The sequence below is a fragment of the Cupressus sempervirens genome, chromosome 10 (genome assembly GCF_028749045.1).
Source record: "Cupressus sempervirens isolate cs-2001-9-10 chromosome 10, ASM2874904v1, whole genome shotgun sequence".
Lineage (NCBI taxonomy): Eukaryota > Viridiplantae > Streptophyta > Pinopsida > Cupressales > Cupressaceae > Cupressus > Cupressus sempervirens.
This window is the reverse complement of record NC_143127.1, coordinates 813937625-813957428: the sequence shown is the minus strand read 5'-3', so window position 1 is coordinate 813957428 and position 19804 is coordinate 813937625. Positions and strand designations below refer to the sequence as shown.

The window sequence follows — 19804 nt, the reverse complement described above, 5'->3', positions numbered from 1 at the left end:
TAGGTCATAATGATAACAATAATAACATATATTGCATTATTATATTTAATAATAATAGTAAAAATCATAATAATATAATATAATAATCATATATATTAATATATATATATATTATATTTATAGGTTATAATAATAACAATAACATATATTATTATATTTAATAATAATATAATATAATAATCATATATAATAATAATCATATATATATATATATATATCATACATAAGTTAATGAAATTTCTTTACATTGCCCATAATTGCCTCCAAAATTTTGGAATCAATATTGGATATCTAATATGATATCGGATATCTGATCTGGGTTCAGATACCTGATTAAATTGGCATGATTTTCCTAACATATTCCTTGTCACTGCAGACCCGACAACATCGCTTTTTGTGGGCCATTTTCACAAGTTTTGAGAAAACTGACTTTTTGGGGCCCAAATGATTGACAAAGGTTTTATAATATATCATTAGGTGTCCGATATTGTCATCTGAATGGGGAGTAGTGGTCATTGAAGGGCTAAATGAAAAAGGGAGATATTGAATTAAGATATTATGACATATAGGAAAGGGACAAGATAAATCATCGAAGGAAAAGACAAAGTATGTTAAATGTGATTCAAGTTGATTTATTGGTCAAAGATGAAATCATAGAGTCAGATAATGAATATGTGCAATTGGAGAATGAAAATTTACCAATTGATAATGATAATGTCAAGATTGAAAATTTATAGAATGAAAATTTGGAGAATGAAATTCTACCAAGCCACAATGTAAATTGAATGATTGATAATGCCGAACATGACAATGCACACGAACCTTACCTATCTCTTATTCTAGTTGCGGAGAGCCTCCATTATCTATAGCCACCCCATACCAAAGAATCTCCAAGGTGCTCTAAGTGTGTATTGAGGTCAATATTCTAAGGGTCATAACTCAGAGCTTGTGAGGGCTATCAATGAAATGTATAATGCTACAAGATGGTCATGCTAAGGCCTAAAATAACTTATCTCATTTTTGAAAGATCACATTCTATTTGGATTCGACACAGCAATCTCGCTCAATGCCAAAACTTGCAATGTGCTTCAGTTCATAGGTGCACCACAACGTAACTTTGAAACCATTGATCTTGGCATCAAATAATTAGTGCCATTAGCTCCAAATAGGAAAGTGAACCCTAGTGACACCCTTGTTCTTGTCACGGAGAGTCTCCATTGTCTATGGCCACCTTGTGCCAAAGAGTCTCCAAGGTGCTCTAAGTAGATATCAAGGTCGATCTTTTGAGGATCATAACTCAAAGCTCATGAGGGAAATCAATAAAATGTTGAATCTTATAGGATGGTCATGCTAAGGCCTAAAATAATCTATCTCATTTTTGAGTGATCACATTTAGTTTGGATTCGACATAGCAATCTCGCTTGATGCCAAAACTCATAGTGTGCCTCAGTTCATAGGTGCACCATGACATAATTTTGAAACTATTGATCTTGGCATCAAATCATCAATGTCATTAGATTTTTATGGGCAGGTGAACCCTAGTGACACCCTTGTTCTAGCTGTGGAGAGCCTCCATCATCTGTGGCCACCCCATACCGAACAATCTCCAAGGTGCTCTAAGTGTGTATCGAGGTCAATCTTGCAATGGTTGTAACTTGGAGATCGTGAGGGATATTGATGAAACATCAAATGCTACAGGATGGTCATGCTAAGGCCTAAAATAACCTTTCTCATTTTTAAGAGATCACATTCCATTTGGATTCAGCACAGCGATCTCGCTTGATGCCAAAACTCACAGTTTGCCTCAGTTCATTGGTGCACCACAACGTTAGTTTGAAACTGTTGATATTGATATCAAATCATCAATTTCATTAGCTTTGAATAGGCAAGTGAACCCTAGTGACACCCTTGTTTTGGCTGGAAAGAGCCTCCATCATCTGCAGCCACCCTATACCGAAGAGTCTCCAAGGTGCTCTGAGTGCATATCGAGATTGATATTCTAAGGGTCATAACTCAAAGCTCATGAGGGATATCGATGAAATGTCAAATTCTACAGGATGGTCATGCTGAGGCCTAAAATAACCTATCTCATTTTTTAGAGATCACATTCTGTTTGGATTTGGCACAATGATCTCGCTCAATGCCAAAACTTGCAATGTGCCTCAATTCATAGGTGCACCACAGTATAACTTTGAAACTGTTGATCTTGGCATCAAATTTTTAGTGCCATTAGCTGAAAATGAGCTGGTGAACCCAAGTGACACCCTTGTTCTACTTGCAAAGAGCATCCATCATCCATGACCACCTCGTACTAAAGAGTCTCCAAGGTGCTCTAAGTGTGTATCTAGGTCAATCTTCTAAGGGTCGTAACTCAGAGCTCGTGAGGGCTATCAATAACCCCTTACCAAGTTCGATGAACTCATCTAATTAAGAATTTTAAGTTATAGCAAAAATTTCTCAAAATTGCAATTTTGCAACTTTTGCAACTTTTTCTTGTAAAGTGAAAATATGTTAAAAGAGTTAGGAGTTTGAGCACGACCATATAGGTTTGGAAACACCTATATAAGGTGTGAAATGATAGAATTCATTAATGAAGCTAGTTTACATAAAAGTTGCATTATATTTAAAATATGGCCCAGAAGGCTAATCATGGGAATGTAAGGGATTATAGGGTTTGCAGTACTATATAGGGTGGAAAATGTCATATTAGGGTCTTTAGATGTTGATTAGATCAATAATGGGCAAACAATGTATGGTGTATGATTAATAATAAGTAATAAAAAAAGGTTTATTTTTGTAATTTGTATCATTTTCCATTGTTACACTTTGTTGGTAATATATTTTTAATGAGATTGTTAAAGGAAGATTGTTTTGTCACAAAAAAACTAGTATTTTTGTGGGGGCCATATCTCAATTTTCCACCATTGGATATGCCTAATTTTTGGATATGTTGTGGAGGGTCAAGTGATCTAATTAATCAATGGTTGGATTGAGGAAATGAAGTATGATTAAAAAGTTATGAATGATTGTGTTTGGGTCTATACAAAGGACAACAAGAAGGTATGTTTTGGATGATTTGGTTCCTAAGTATTGTTAAGTGGATTAGTATGGCTAATCTAATAAATGTGAGAAATTTATATATGTTATTAATATGGATATGATATTGGGGAACCAAGTTAAAGAGGTTTGATCCAATCAAGTATCTTAAGTTGGGATATTTTGAGGTTATGTTGAAATTGAAAAGTTGTAGTATGAGGATAGTAACAAAGTGAAGGGCTAGTTATCAAAGATTATGAGTCTAGGAATGAGTTCATGGTTGGGAATAGAATCCATGGTTGAGGAGTGGAGTCCTTAAGTGTGTTGAGATTAGATTTGAAGCCAAGATTTAGTTTCAAGGTTGAAGGTGGAGTTTAAAATCAGATTTGGCATTATGTGAACCTTGTGTAGGAGGTTAGAAAGTGTGTTGATGTTATTGTCTAAAATTCCATGGATCTTTGTTGAAGCCTTTGAGTTCATCCCAATTCCTTGATAGACTACCATCCTTTTTTGAATCCTCTTACTTAAATTATTATTTATTAAAGGAGTGTCGAAGGGCTCTACATCATTCTACCAAGATAAGGAATAAATCCAATCTAAAACTAAAACCACAAGGAAAACAATGGTTTTTTGTATGTCACTCATTTCTATGGTCTCTCTCTATAAATAAGGTCTCCCTATTTTTCTTACTCTGAATCACATGATAGAAAGTGAACTCTCATATATTAACTATAGAATTTTTTATAGAAAAAATATATAACTCATGATAGCATTTCAAATTAAACATTGCATCTAAATTTGATAATAAAGGTTGTTAAAATGTTATTCACAAATTATTGCAATTGAATTGAATATAACAAACATGATCAAAATTAATGATATTCCATAAACATGAACAATACACATGATCCACGATAAATTGAACAATACTAGATACTAAATTAATGTGTATATCATTGTGCACATAAATGACAAAAATATATATCAAAATACATGTATCCATGGACAAATTACACAAATATATATATATATCAAAGTTCACGTAACCATAGACAAATTATACAAATATTTATCAAAATACATAGATCCATATACAAAATGTGGCTGATCATGCCATTAGAATGTGTATAATATCAATATTTCTATAAAAAAAAATGTGGCATATGCCATCTCAAAATGTCTCATGGAACATCCTATGACAACTATACTATCCTAGGTTGTTGGTGGATAATCAAAATGCAACCTCTTCGCTACACTAGGTGGATCAGATGCCTCCTACATAAATAAATAAATAAATAAAAAGGAAACCCCAAAGTTAGACTACTAAATTTATATGATTCTTTGTACCTAACATTGAATTAATCAGATGCATAATGATCTTTTTTTAATGAAGATTTATACTATTAAAATTTCATCATAAATACCTCTCTCATTGACCTCGTGCACTAGTCATGAGTCCTCTCATATGTCCTCAGCAATGCTTGTACCTCATTGATTGTGGCCTATGTATGTTCACATATGTTTATCAAATGAATCTAAAACTCAAACTATAACATTATAATTCATAGAATGCTAAATTTATAACATATGATCAATAATTCAAACTACATCTTATCTATTTCGGCACTTCCTCAAGATATAGTGGCTACATCATCAAAGATACAAAACTCTGCCATCCAACCTTGTGTGCATTAGGATTTCCTATGAGATACAAAATACTAGTTGTTAATATCACGGAAATCAGTTTTGAATTTATTTATAAAAATAATAAAATAATAATAATAAATAATACTTATACATACAATGGGGCTCTCAATGCGAATGGAAATGCAAGAGCATCTATGATGCAGAATCTACATGGGCTCATCACTAGTAGCCATGCCCTATACAATAAATAATGTAATTAAATTTCATTACCACAAATATTTTACAAGAATGCATCGATACTTAAATCAAATAGAAAGCACCTAATTACCTTTCCTTTGTCAATGGGTCTTGGCTCATCCCTCGCACTTTGTCCCCTAGGGACAGGTGATACCTGCAAGAAAAAAGAAAGATTGAAACCATATATACTACAATATCAAATAGAAAAAATAATGAGAACACAACATAACATACCATAGATTTCTCAAGGCCAAATGAAATAGTCAAGAGCATGGCATCATCAACCTATCTCAACTCCTCCTCATTCATCAACTAAACATGAATGAAGATCACATGCATGTATAAGTCAGTATGGCTTAAAAATTAAAATTACTCTATTATAAAGATTAATTTTTAATTACATATGTCATAACAAAAAAATGTATACACTTACTAACATAAAAGGAATTCATGCCTCTGCATGCCCCTCCTCTCTCACATTAGGGTTTTTAGCCTCTGCATGCACATCTGGTGTATCCTTTTCAAATACAAACTGATACTCGAAAAGATCACCTATAGGACCTAAAAAAATATTATTGCACGTTTTGCAAGTATGGGAAACACAAACATGTGATGAGTTCATCGATGATGAACTTACACTAGCATCATCAACACGAGGAGGTAGCATTGACCTAGCCTAGGATATCAATAGGCTACTCAATCTATGGATGGCTCTAATAGTCTGACAGCTAGCCTCTACAATGATATTAGGATGTTGCACTCGAGGAAGGGAGGAGACATTAGTAGGAGGGACAAAAGTGTAAGCTTTCTTTTGCTAGAAAGAGGTTCTATCCTGAGGAGCTCCTCCTCCTACACCCATGTTTGGCTTGATGCTCCAATAGTTCACCTTGAGGCCCAACACAAATTCTACATAAAATTTTCTAAGGAAATAAAATGGAACCTCTAAATTTCTATGTGGAGGGATGTTAAAAACCATCCACTAAGAATCCCAAAAGTTCACATGTATGGCATCATTTGTGCGTCATTTAATTGACAATTTGGGCTTTTTGTGATTGACTAGTAAACCAATTTTTGGGTTCACAAAAAGGGCAACCAACTCATCTTTACTTATATTGAGGGCTGCAACCTCATCATAGTCCAACCCATCATCAAACATCTCATGCATTTCATCATGCCAACGAAGAGCGGCATTTTGTTCATTGGTAAGTTTTTCAATGTTATCCACTATGGTTTTTAACATGGATAACATACGAGCCAATGCGGATACAATATTATATGTTCTTCACAAAGCTCTTAATTCAGTGAGATTTTCAAATATCAAATCCTTGATTCAAGGAGGGTTTTAAGGGGGTAGGGGATCATTTGGTGAATAATTTTGAAGGGGCACTAAATCATTTGGTGGTGAGTTATGAGGAATAGTATTTCTTGCCTCAATGTTATCATTTTGGTCAACCATACCTATTAATTCATAAAACATAATTTCTATTTTAAAAAAATCTAAATTTCAACAATTTTTATCAAAAAAACCTAAATTTTAACAAATTTATAATAAAATTGATTGAAAACATTTTTAAAAAAAAAAAAATTACTAACTTATATCGGGTATCCATTCACAGATCACGAAGCTCAAAACACAAACACAATGTGAACAAATAGCCATAAACAACCCTTGGGTTTTGGTTTTTTTAAAATCATAGTATAGTTATCGAGTATCCAATTTCATAATTGATATATGATATATTACCAGGCATCTAATATGAAATCAGATACTCGATAAGGCTTGGACCTACTTTTTAGCTTTGGCATCATGATGGATAGAAAAAAGTCAGAACAAATTTTGAAATGATTTTAGACATTTTCAAACTCTATTTTTTTCACATCGCCACTTTTTGGCACATCATGATCCTGCACATACCTAGATATTCATAATAATATTTTCTCCTTGTGCTCTTACCAACTCTCTGATCCAATATTTGTTCAACTTCTTTAATCTACTTCTTAGGATAGTCCTCTAATTTAATAACTTCATCATTTAACTCATGATACTTGTATCAATCAGCAACATTGAATATAGGATATATATCTATGTCATCAGGTAACTCAATTTCATAAGCGTCTCCATTGTCAAACTTCTTCAAGATCTTACAAGGTTCAAACTTCTTCATCTTCAGCTTACTGTATGTTCCAATAGGAAATCTTCCTTTTTTTCGATAATCCATCACCTCATCACCAACTTGAAAATCATGATGTCTCCTAGACTATTTAGCATTCTGCTTATACTTATGATTACTTTGTTTTATTCTCAACTCCACTTCCTTATGTAAATATTTCATAAAATCATCAAATTCTTCTCCTATAGCACTTCTCTTTTCTTCACCAGCAATATCTCTGAAATCTGATATACCTCTAAGCTACATTCCAATAACAATCTCCAAAGGTGTCTTCCTTGTACTCCTATTCATAGAATTATTACATGCAAATTTAGCTTGTGCCAACACCATCTCCTAATTACTTGGCTTATTCCCAACTAAACATCTCAAAAAATTACCCAAGATTCTATTCAAAACCTCTATTTTTTCATCTATCTGTGGATGGAATGTAGAAATAAACTTCAACTCAGTACCCATCTTCTTCCACAAAGTCTTCCAAAAGTAACCAAAAAACTTACTCTCTCTATTAGAAATAATGCTTCTTAGTAATCCATGCAATCTCACAATCTCTTTAAACAAAATTTCAACAAAATGCTCAACATATGATGTTTTCTTACATGTTATGAAATGAGTCATCTTAGAAAATCTGTCCACAATAACAAATATAGAATCATACCCCTTCACTATTTTAGACAATCCAAGAACAAAATCCATACTGATGTCACTCCAAGGTTTCTAAAGAATAGTAATAGGTGTATATAAACTAGTATTTTGACTCTCCTTTTGCAACTTAACAAACTCCACAGCTCTTTACAAATTTTTGAACATCCTTATACATTTGTGGCCAACAATACTTCTCTTTTAGCAAACTCAATGTCTTATCAATTCCAAAATATCCAACCAATCCACCACTATGCTTTTCCTTAATCAGATTCAACCTCATAGAACTTCTAGGAATACACAACTAAATACCTTTGAATAACATACCTTCTTTAATGAATTACTCATCATACTTACTTATGTGATTTGTCAAATTTGGTGCTCTGCACTCTCTCCATGCTTGAGAAAAATCACAATCAACATCATACAACTCTTTCATTTCATCAAAACCAAGAACTTCAATGTTTATTTTAGTCAACAAAGAATGTCTTCTACTCAATGCATCAGCAACTCTATTAGTAACTCCACTCTTTTTCTTAATGAAAAATGTAAAATTTTGCAAGTACCCAACCCACTTCATATGTCTTTGATTCAATTTATGTTGACTTCCCAAGTATTGTAAAGCTTTATGATCAGTATACAACACAAACTCCTTAGGAATCAAATAATGTCTCCACTTTTTCAATGCTTGAACAATAGCATAAGATTCTTGATCATGCATAGAATACTTCCTTTTAGCATCATTCAACTTTCACTAAAGAAAGAAATAGGCTTACCTTCTTGATTTAAGATAACTCCTATTGCACTACCACTTGCATTACATTCAACTTGAAATACCTTATTGAAATCAGGGAAAGCCAATACAAGTAATTCAGTAACCTTTTGTTTCAAAGTCTCAAAAATATTATCAGCTCCATTTGTCCACTTGAATTTCTTTTTATCTCCCCTCAAATGTTATCTCAGTTGAATAGCATTACAAATAGCACTTAAATTGTTTATAAACTTTCTATAAAAATCAGTCAAACCATGAAATGATCTTACCTCACCCACATTCTCAAGTGTAGGCCACTTAAAAATTTTAACCTTCTCAAGATCCATCTTCAGTCCATCAGTTGAAATCAAAAATATCAAATACACAATCTCCTCTTGCATAAAAGAACACTTTTTCAAATTAATCAGCACTTAAGATGTTATTCCTTAGTCTTACTAAATATCAAAATATCATCCAAATAAACTATCACAAACTTACCCAAGAATCTTTTCAGGATTTCATTCATCTACCTCATGAAAGTACTAGGTGCATTAGTCAAACCAAAAGGCATAACCAAACATTCATACAAACCATCTTTTGTCTTGAAAGTAGTCTTCCATTCATCACCTTCTATGATTATAATATGATGATAGCCACTCTTCAAATTTATCTTGGTAAAATACTTTTCTCTACTCAGACAATCCATTATGTCATCCATCCTTGGCATAAGAAACCTATATTTCACTGTGATTTTGTTAAGGGTAAAAGCACAAACCTGTGTCACCTTTTGTAAAGGAGAAGTGTTATCAGAATTTAAAGTCTTCAACTTTAACAAAATAAAAGTGGCATTTGTGCTTAGAATTTGAAGATGATGTAAACTAATGAAATATGTAAAATTGGATGAAGTTTATGTTTATAATTTTTTTTTTTAAATTGAGTGAAAATTTTATTTATTTATGAATTTTTAAAGTGTATTTTTTAATTTTTTAAAAATACTAAAAATATAGAGTTTTTTTCCCGTCAAACAAATATATGCAAATGTTCATATTTTTGTTTGATTTTGGAATATGTTAGAGTTAATGTGTATACCTGGTGCACCAAAAAAGAAAAATTGAAATTCGGCTAATATTTTTGAAGTTATAACTGGTCAAAGTCAAAGTTATCAGAAATAGACAGTTTTTTCTCCCGTCAAACTTTTTCCATCAAATCTACATATTTTTTTTTTAAAATTACATATTCTTGAAGAAGACTCTCTCCTCTAGTGCACCATAAAAAAATTAATTTTTAAACGTGATTTACTATTTTTTTCTTATTTTTGAATAGACATCTTCCTAAATCTTAAGATACCTACTTGTAATATTTTCAAATTATAACATATTATTCATAATCAAAACTTTTAAAAAATTATACAATCATAATTGTGACTCTGAGAACTACAAAAGTATATTTTTAGTTTTAAAAAATACTTCAATTTAGTAGGTCAAATTGGCCTTCAAAGTGAGATGTTTACAAAAGTTTTGATTTTTTCTTGTTTGGCTGCCACATAGACTGTTTCAGCCGGAATTGTTTCGGTCGTAACGGTTTAGGCCGAAATCGTTTTGACCAAAATGCCTATCGGCATGAGAAACTGCTAGCGGTTAATGTGACTATTTGATATTAAAAAAATATTGTTTTCCCTTTTTTAAAAAAACTAAATATACAAGGACAACGAAAATTGGAAGAAGATTTGCAAAAAACAACTAATTTTGAAGCAATTTTCAACAACTATTTTTGCGGATTTAATCAATATTGCAAAGGATCGAATATTTTGAAGGTGCTTTTTTTCTCTTCTAATTATTTTTATTTTTATGTATTATATATTGAACCATTAGCTGATATTTAGTGAAATCTAAATTTTATTTTTATTTTTCTATAGATTGAAATATTCAATGGGTAGTAAAAGGAAAAGATCAAGGAAATATGATAGAAAAAAGATGAAAAAATGAAAGGCCATACAAAACATGCTCAAAACCAACCTACTAAAATTCCTGAACATGATGAAATTCGTGAAGAAAATAAAAGTAATGAAGAGGAAGAAATTGGCAGTTCTATTGATAGAGACAAATTAGAAAGCATAAAAAATTTGATGGATTTGGATGAAGAACTACTTTTTAACCAAATTCCATCTAAAGATATGATAAATGATAACACTATCAAAAAGCATTGTCAGAACATGTAGGATGAATATTTCAAGGATAAAAGTATATTTGGACAGGCACAATTATTTGTCAAGTTATTTAGGAGAAGAGATATGAGACCTATTTTAGAGTTGTTGGGTGTTGATAATAGGAAAAGCCATGCCCATAATATTAATAAAACAATAGTTGAAAATTTGCAAAATGCTTATAACAAAATTGACAACACAACTCAAGGAGGTGATTTGAGTAATGCACATAGAGCATTGATGACTACTATATCTAGTAGAAAATTGACACATAGAAAACAAGTACGTGCAATTTCTGATGTACTACATATATCTAGAATAATTGTTCAGAGATACATCAAGAGGAAAAATATGCTAGATGATAACATTGAGAATAACTAGGTGAATATTTGTAGAGTTCCTCAAAAAGACAGGATTTCTAAAGAAGTAAAAAGACAAGTTATTGAATTTTGGACCACACATTCTCATGTTTCTTCCAATAAGCGTGATACTATACAAATTAAAGATCAAGAAACAGGGGCCAAAATTGAACATCCAAAACATTTCATAGATATAACTCAAAGTGAACTTTTTCAAGCATTCAAACAAGAATTTTCAAATGTCAAAATATGTCAAAGAATGTTTGAGAGTTTACGTCCTTCCTTCGTACGCATAAATAAGATGCGAGAAACTTGTTGTAGAAATCATGTTCAATTTGGTCTACACTTGAAATCATTTAAAAAATTTATGGCAATACTTGATCCTAATTTGGTCATCCCTAGCAGTACAACACAATTTGTGAGGTCCATATTATGTGATAAATTAGAAGATTCAGATGAATTCAAAGTGCAATGCATCAAAAATCAGTGTGAAAATTGTGCAGATTTACACAAATTTTTTGAAATTATGCAAGTTGAGAATATTAATGAATCCACACCAGTTTCATGGAATTTTTTATGGAATTTCTTTGAAAGTGGACACGGAAAAGGGGAGCATGATGGAGTAGGAGCATGTATAAAACGTGTGCTTTGACAACATGAACTTGCAGGTAAATATATGCATTTTTTAAATGTACATGTTTAATACTCTAATAGCATATATTTTAAATTTTATATATACATGCATATTTTATGTACATGCAGGGAATAGGATAGAGAGCGCAAATCAAATTGTTGAATGATGCAAAGTTCATTTTGCTACTCGAGATACTGAATACAATAAGCATTACTTTTGGGAGGTGAAAGGTGAACTAAGTTAAATATTTATTTTTAATGTCTTTTTCAAATCAAGTTGATTTTTTAATTAAATATTTATTTTGAAATATGACAATTAGTTTTTGTATTTGTAACAAATATAGATCGATCTAATCCTTACAATTGTCAAACGATTCCTGGAATTAGAAGTTTACATCAAGTGATGACTACATGAAACCATAAACCTCTAGTACTTAAAGTAAGAGAGAAAACATGTTTTTGTGATGACTGCATTAAGGACAATGTAGTGAGTGCATGTGAAAATATTGGGAATGGATATGTTTCACATTGGGATTTGAAGGAGATAGTTAGAAAGCCTCCTTTTGAAGATGTTGACATTGACATTGACATTCATGATCCTGTATATTCAGTTGATTATGAGTGCATTTTTTATTTAGTTGTGGTAGGTTTGTGTGCATATATACATATATATAAATTAATATACATGTATATTTGTTTTAAAATTAATTTATATTTATCTTTTTATATACATGCAAGAGATATTTTTGCAGTTCAAGCCTTACCAGATAATGCAAAAAATGTGGACTATTATCTTTTAAGATGCACAAAAGAAAAACACAAGTTGCTAGAAGGAACTATAGATGCTGATGAACAGTCATAACCAATTGGATCAGTTGTTATTGAAGGAACATATTATCAACAAACAAGGGTAATTGGTAGTGATATTGAATTTATTGAATACAAGCTTGGAGAAAAGGTTTTACACTACAGTGACCATGTTATAGCAACCAAATTACAATTTGAAGAAGTACAAAGAAAAGGACGTCGTGAAAATCAAAAGTGAAAATTGCCTATTGAAGAACATGAAAAACTTCTAGAGATAATAAAAAGTAGAGAGGATCCTAACAATACATTGTTTGTGGAGCTCTAGTTTACCTATGTACTTATTGTGGAGCTCTAGTTGAGTTATGTCTGTATAGCTCTTATACTTTCATATTTAATATTGATAGGATATTTGTTTTATAAATTTTTGTACATTGGATCATTTATCTTGCATATGCAAAATTAGACATGTATTGTTATTTTTACTTAAATTCGACATGGATATCTCATTTAAGATGAGGTCTCTTAGGACCTCCCCTTAAGACAACCTTTTTAGTATTTGTATGTATTTGTATGTACATATAATCTTTATATGTTCTTAAATGATACATTATTTATGTTTGTATATAATCGTTATGTTCTTACATGTATATGTTATATGAACTATGTTACATATTACATGTACATTATATTTTATTAATTAAATGCTGTTAATTATAGTTAATTAAGAATGTATGTCATTAAATACAGTTAATTAAGTCATTAAATAGAGTTAATTATTAAGACATTAAATATAATTAGATTAAATATAGTTAATTTAAAGGTTAAATATAGTTAATTATAGTTAATTAAGGCATGTCATTAAATAGAGTTAATTAAGTCATTAAATAGAGTTAATTAGTAAGACATTAAATATAATTAGATTAAATATAGTTAATAGGATTAAATATAGTTAGTTATAGTTAATTAGGTTAAATATAGTTAATTATAGTTAATTAAGGCATGTCACTAAATAGAGTTAATTAAGTCATTAAATAGAGTTAATTATTAAGACATTAAATAGAATTATATTTAATATAGTTAATTATAATTAATTAAGGCATGTCATTAAATATAGTTAATACATGATCTACATTAAATATAATTAGACTAAATATAGTTAATTATACAGTTAATTAAGACATGTCATTAAATATATGTTATATTTTATGTACATCGACCATTAAAATTATATAGTTAATTACACTTAGATTAAGGCATTAAGATGAATAACTATACATATACATGAAAACTTGAATATTGAAAATATGAATAACATATAGAAACATGTGCATAACACATACATAAGTTACATAAAAGATGAAGACATCAAAAGATCAATAAAATAGACGTCTACATTAAAAGATCAATAACATACATGTGCATATATCTGGAGAATATAATGTACCCATATCAAATGTATAAAAATAGATCGTGTAGATCAAATGTCTAGAAATAACATATACAAAACATCAAAATCTCCATATAAACATGTATCTGGAAATAACATATAAAACATCATTTAGTGTCCATGATATAAACACGTATTTAGAAATAACATATAAAACATCAAAGTGTCCATATAAACCATGTATCTAAAAATAACATATAAGACATTAAAGTGTCTGGATATAAAATGTATGCATATGGAAATAACATATAAAACATCAAACTGTCCATATAAATATGTATCTAGACATAACATGTGTGTAATAAAATAAAAGGCCACATATGATCTAATCAGCTACATCCCCCCTCCTGATCCTGGGCCTTGTCCCCAAAAGGGTCTATCAGCTGCATCTGAACCCTGTGTCAAATGATAACAAGTGAACCATTTAATTATGTGTATAGACAAATTATATCAAGATCTACATGTATATAAATCATATATATATATATATATATATATATATATATATATATATATATATATATATATATATATATATATATATATATATTGTAACATACCTGGGACTCACGACGTGTAGGATCTGTCAGTGTCTGCAGATCAGCAAAATGTAACATACTATCACTCAAACCCTATAACACATACACAAACACACACATATACATTAATTTAAACATATAGACATATTATTTACTATAATAAAAATAAATCTAAACATATAGAGATACTTACCGTAGCATTATGTAATGCTCTACCGATCTGACTGATATCTGAATCATGTAATGAAAAAATAGTATCAGCATCCAAGTTAATAGTGCGGCCCTGATCTGAAAGCATGGAAGTAAATAGACCAGGCTATATTGTGCCACTAAGATCCTGAGTAGCGGGGGTGCTGTAGAGTCTTGAGTAGCATGGGCTGGTGTTGTAGCTTGGGCCTATGTAGCAGCAGGAGTAATAGAAGGTGCAGGAATGTCCTCCTACCTCTATGAATCCTCTGGGACTGCTGTACTTGAAAAAATATGTCTAATCTGAGAGCTCATGTCCCGAAGTGGAATCCCTGAGAGTGTAGATAATGCTCGATATGCATCTAAAACATCAGATGCTAAATATGATGCTTAACAATGCAATGCATCCACCTCTAAGACTACAAAAATGTCTATAGGAGAAGGTATGTCTGTAACTCCATAATCATCATCAATAGGTGTGCTAGATGATGCAGCTGTGGGAGTGGTACCTCGAGACCATAGCATATATCAACTAAATCAATCAAAATAAATCTCGTGTAACTATGTGGTGATGGTGGCAATGCTCAAAAAAATTTGTGTCCTAATTGTGTCATCAAGAACACTCTCACCTGCAGTAGCCATCTGTGGACCTCTCAGAATAACCAAAAGGTTTGGACCCACCATTTCTTGTTTGTTAATGGGTGCAGGAGTGTCAGCGGGTCTAAATCTGTCAGAAAGTCTCCCCTAACCCTACCCAACATGTCCTAAATAATTTGTATAGTCAACATCATAGTGTAAATGAAATTTTGCAAATAATTGTTTGCAGAAATATAGGCATAACTCATCCTTCTGTGGCCATCTATGATGAGTAGCCAACCAACGAGGATACATCAATGGTGCGATGAGTGGATCAGTACACTTCATCGCAGACTAGCCTCTGACTCTGCGATGATCTGCATAAGATGGAAACATGGTTTTCACCATGCCAGTGGAAACCTCAGTGTCAATCTGTGTGTACTTCACAGCGCCAGTGACACTGTGAGATAAAGAAGAATAAAATGTCTCAATGCTCATATCATCAAAAGGGTTGTATGATTCAACTATGTGAATCATACGAAATAACTCCTCTCGCATCGCTATGACCTTCTCCCTATTAGGGAGGGTGCTAGAAGAGGAAAGTGAGGTATCCAAAACCTGCATAGCACGAGATAATCTTGCCACTGTATCTCTAAATAATTTCTATCTATCATGGGTGGAGGAGGTCGATCTATGTGTTGTACCAGACTCAGCACTCTGACCCCCACCACAAACACTGGCATCCCCTAAGGATGCAGGAGCACGATCCCCAAAACCAGACACCATAATGTATATATGAAAATAAATATGAGAATATGAATGTGAAGCTACAATCTGAGTGATAAATATCTAGAGATCTGCACATGCATATATATACAAATATAAACATACAAGTCTATTTAAATTAAAATAATTAAAAGTTAAATTTAATTTGAAACACATGTACATATAAATACACAACATTAAATGTATGGTGCTAAATGAACAATCATGTAACATACATATGTATTTTAAAACAAATTATCTTAGAGACCATATCTAATGTACATTGTAACGTGCTCATGCAAATGTGAAAAATAAATATTCATACATGTGCATGTATATGCAATAAAAATAAAATAAAATTTCTTGATTAAATGATAACTAAGTGTACACATGTACATACATGTAATAAAAAAATATAATTCTTGACTAAAATCTAAATTTTGATGTAAATGCTTTGATGATTATGGGGAGTGTAGATGAGAGTTAGGACATAGGGATAGAAAAATTTGTTACTAGATAAGTAAATGAGTTTAGTTAGCAAATGTTAGTTTACAATTTAGAACTCATGACTTAATTTAGTAGTTTGAATTAGAGTTAACAATGTTAATAAAGTAAATGGGATATAGTTTTATTAAGGTTGATAGTAAGGTCAGTCTATTATGTGCTAGTAAACATATGAATACCTATTACAACCTATAACAGACGTAATGACCTAGTAGGAGTCCCTAGGTCCCCCTAACATATATATGGATAAAAATACTTAGAAATGTATCATGAGGTTGTTATGTGTCATTTGATAATGTAAGAATCATCATTACCTAATAAGACCTATTATATCCTAATAATACATATTAAGACTTATTAGAACCTAAAAAAAATAGTATGACCTATTACGACTCCTATGTCCCCTTAAGACACACATGTATGGATAATGTATTGAAAAACACAGTTGACATAAGTGATCTTAATGTGTTGTTTGGTAATGTAAGACTCATTATTACCTGACAATACCTATTATGTGCTAGTAAACATATGAATACCTATTACAACCTATAACAGACGTAATGACCTAGTAGGAGTCCCTAGGTCCCCTTAACATATATATGGATAAAAATATCTAGAAATGTATCATGAGGGCGTTATGTGTCATTTGGTAATGTAAGAATCATCATTACCTAATAAGACCTATTATATCCTAATAATACATATTAAGACTTATTAGAACCTATAAAAAATAATATGACCTATTACGACTCCTATGTCCCCTTAAGACACACATGTATGGATAACGTAATGAAAAACTCAGTTGACATAAGTGATCAAGTAATGTGTTGTTTGGTAATGTAAGACTCATTATTACCTGACAATACCTATTATGTGCTAGTAAACATATGAATACCTATTACAACCTATAATAGATGTAATGACCTAGTAGGAGTCCCTAGGTCCCCTTAACATATATATGGATAAAAATACCTAGAAATGTATCATGAGGTCGTTATGTTTCATTTGGTAATTTAAGAATCAGTATTACCTAACAATAACTAGTTGTTAAAATGAACATCATCAATATCTAAGTGTGGTTCATTCGGTTAGTAGAGGGCCTATGTTATGGTTAGAATGTGGTATGGGTTATGATTGTAGTTAATATAAGGTTATGTTAGAAGGTGTATTTAATGTCAAAATTAATTTCACCATAAGATATTATTGTTTCACCTCTAGATCCATCAAGTTATGTTAGAAACTAAATAATGTCCCCTAAAGGTTTGCTACATTTTTTACTAATATTTTTCTACATGTTTACCTCATAACCTAATATTTTTCTATATTTTAACCTAATGTTTTTCCTAATGTTTTTCTAAATTTTAACCTAATATTTTTCTATATTTTAACCTAATATTTTTCCTAATGTTTTTCTATATTTTAACCTAATGTTTTTCTATATTTTAACCTAATGTTTTTCTACACTTTTAACTAATGTTTTTCTATATTTTAACCTAATGTTTTTTCCAATATTTTTCTATATTTTAACTTAATGTTTTTCTACACTTTTAATTAATCTTTTCTACGTTTTGATCTCATTTTTAACTACATTTTTGCTAACAAATCAATTTAAATACCATTCTAAAATAATCTAAAATAATTTAAATAATTTAAACATATTAAAAAATAAACAATTTTAAGCATTTGACTCACAAAATACGTCAAAAACAACTATTTTAAGTATGATTAACATCTATTAATCAAAAAATACATTTAAAAATAATTTAAAAAGGGGGGAAAAAAACCACTAACCAGTTACAGTCGAAACCCTTAACCCGCTCTCCAAACATCCAGGAACCGCAACAGTAACAATGATAGCCGCTAGAGGTTTGCGGCAATTTTTATACTAGCTCAAGGTTTCAGCTGGAACCCTTTCAGCTGAATGGGTTTCGGCCGAAACGGTATGCACCACATAGGTGCGCGAAACTGCCAGTGTGTACGGCCGGAGGTGTTATGGCTGAAATCATTACGACTGAAAGCGTTTCGGCCGAAACGGTACAAGATATCACAAACGGTGACAGAGCTTTGTGCTTTTACCCTTAATAGCTCTAGAATTAGTACACATTCTCCATTCTTTATTCTTTTCAGGTGCTAATATAGTAGGTACAACACATGGACTCAAACTTTTTTTGATTAATCCCTTTTGCAACAACTCATGCAATTTTTTTATGTTCTTCATTCTCTATAGGTGTCAATCTATATGGTTCTTTTTTTTTGCAAACTAGCTCCTAGAATCAGATCCATACAATGATTTGTACTTCTTACTAGAGGTCAACCATTAGAAATATCATTAGCAACAATATCTTTATACTCATTTAGCAATTGTGCAATTTTTGTTGGCACTTTGTTACTACCAACTTATGTTTCTTAGTCATTACTACCAACACTTGGTCCTCTAGGAACTATAGTAAAAAAAACTTTATTCTTCTTTACTTCCTTTTCAAATTTCTTTCCATTAACCATGCAAACTTTTATTGTAGTACAACTGACCTCATCTGGACTTTCAATCAAAGGCATTAATATTTGTTTTTTCCCATTTACCCAAAAAGTATATTGATTCAATCTTCCATCATGCATGGCATATCTATCATATTGTCAAGGTCTACCCAAAAAAATATGACAACAATCCATGGGCATAGTATCACACAATACTTCATCAAAGTAATGTCCAATTTTGAACTTCACAATACATTGCTCACTTACCAATATCTTATTCTCATCTTTGATCCATGAAACATGATAAGGCTTGGGATGTTTCAGCCTCTACAACTACAACATTGTAACTAGCTCTTCTGATGCCAAATTTTTAGACGTTCCACTATCACTGATTACCTTGTAGCATTTTCCATCCATCTTACATCTGGTCTTGAAAAGACTTCTTCTAAGGACAAGTTCCTCACCACTTCCCTTATTACATAAGGTTCTTCTCATCATCAAATTTTTGCCCACCTCAAGTCCACTTTGTGAACTCTGAATGCCTACTTGAATCACAACATTTCTATTATTCTACCGACCTTCAGAAGATCTACATTCAAAAGATATATGCCTTTCTTTACCACATCTGAAACAATTACCATGCAAACCACCTCTAGGATAAGAATTATCTCTTCCTTGCAAAAATCTAGTGCCTCCTTAGTATGAACAACCACCTTTCCATTCAGTCTTGTCTTTTTCATCATTCTTCCATTCAAATTTTTCTTTATCATGCATAGAATTGTCAAATCTACCACCTTCTCCATAAGATCTACCTCTGCCTCTCTAGAAT

General features: G+C 31.4%; 1 long non-coding RNA gene across 1 annotated transcript; it reads right to left on the bottom strand.

Annotated features, from left to right (window-relative positions):
• Positions 1-14145: 14145 nt before the first annotated feature.
• LOC149536429 (uncharacterized) lies at positions 14146-14625 on the bottom strand. Its single transcript, XR_016356825.1, has 2 exons — positions 14491-14625; positions 14146-14326 (listed from the first exon to the last, which is right to left on the bottom strand). It is a non-coding gene; the product is annotated as an uncharacterized LOC149536429 (long non-coding RNA).
• Positions 14626-19804: the final 5179 nt, after the last annotated feature.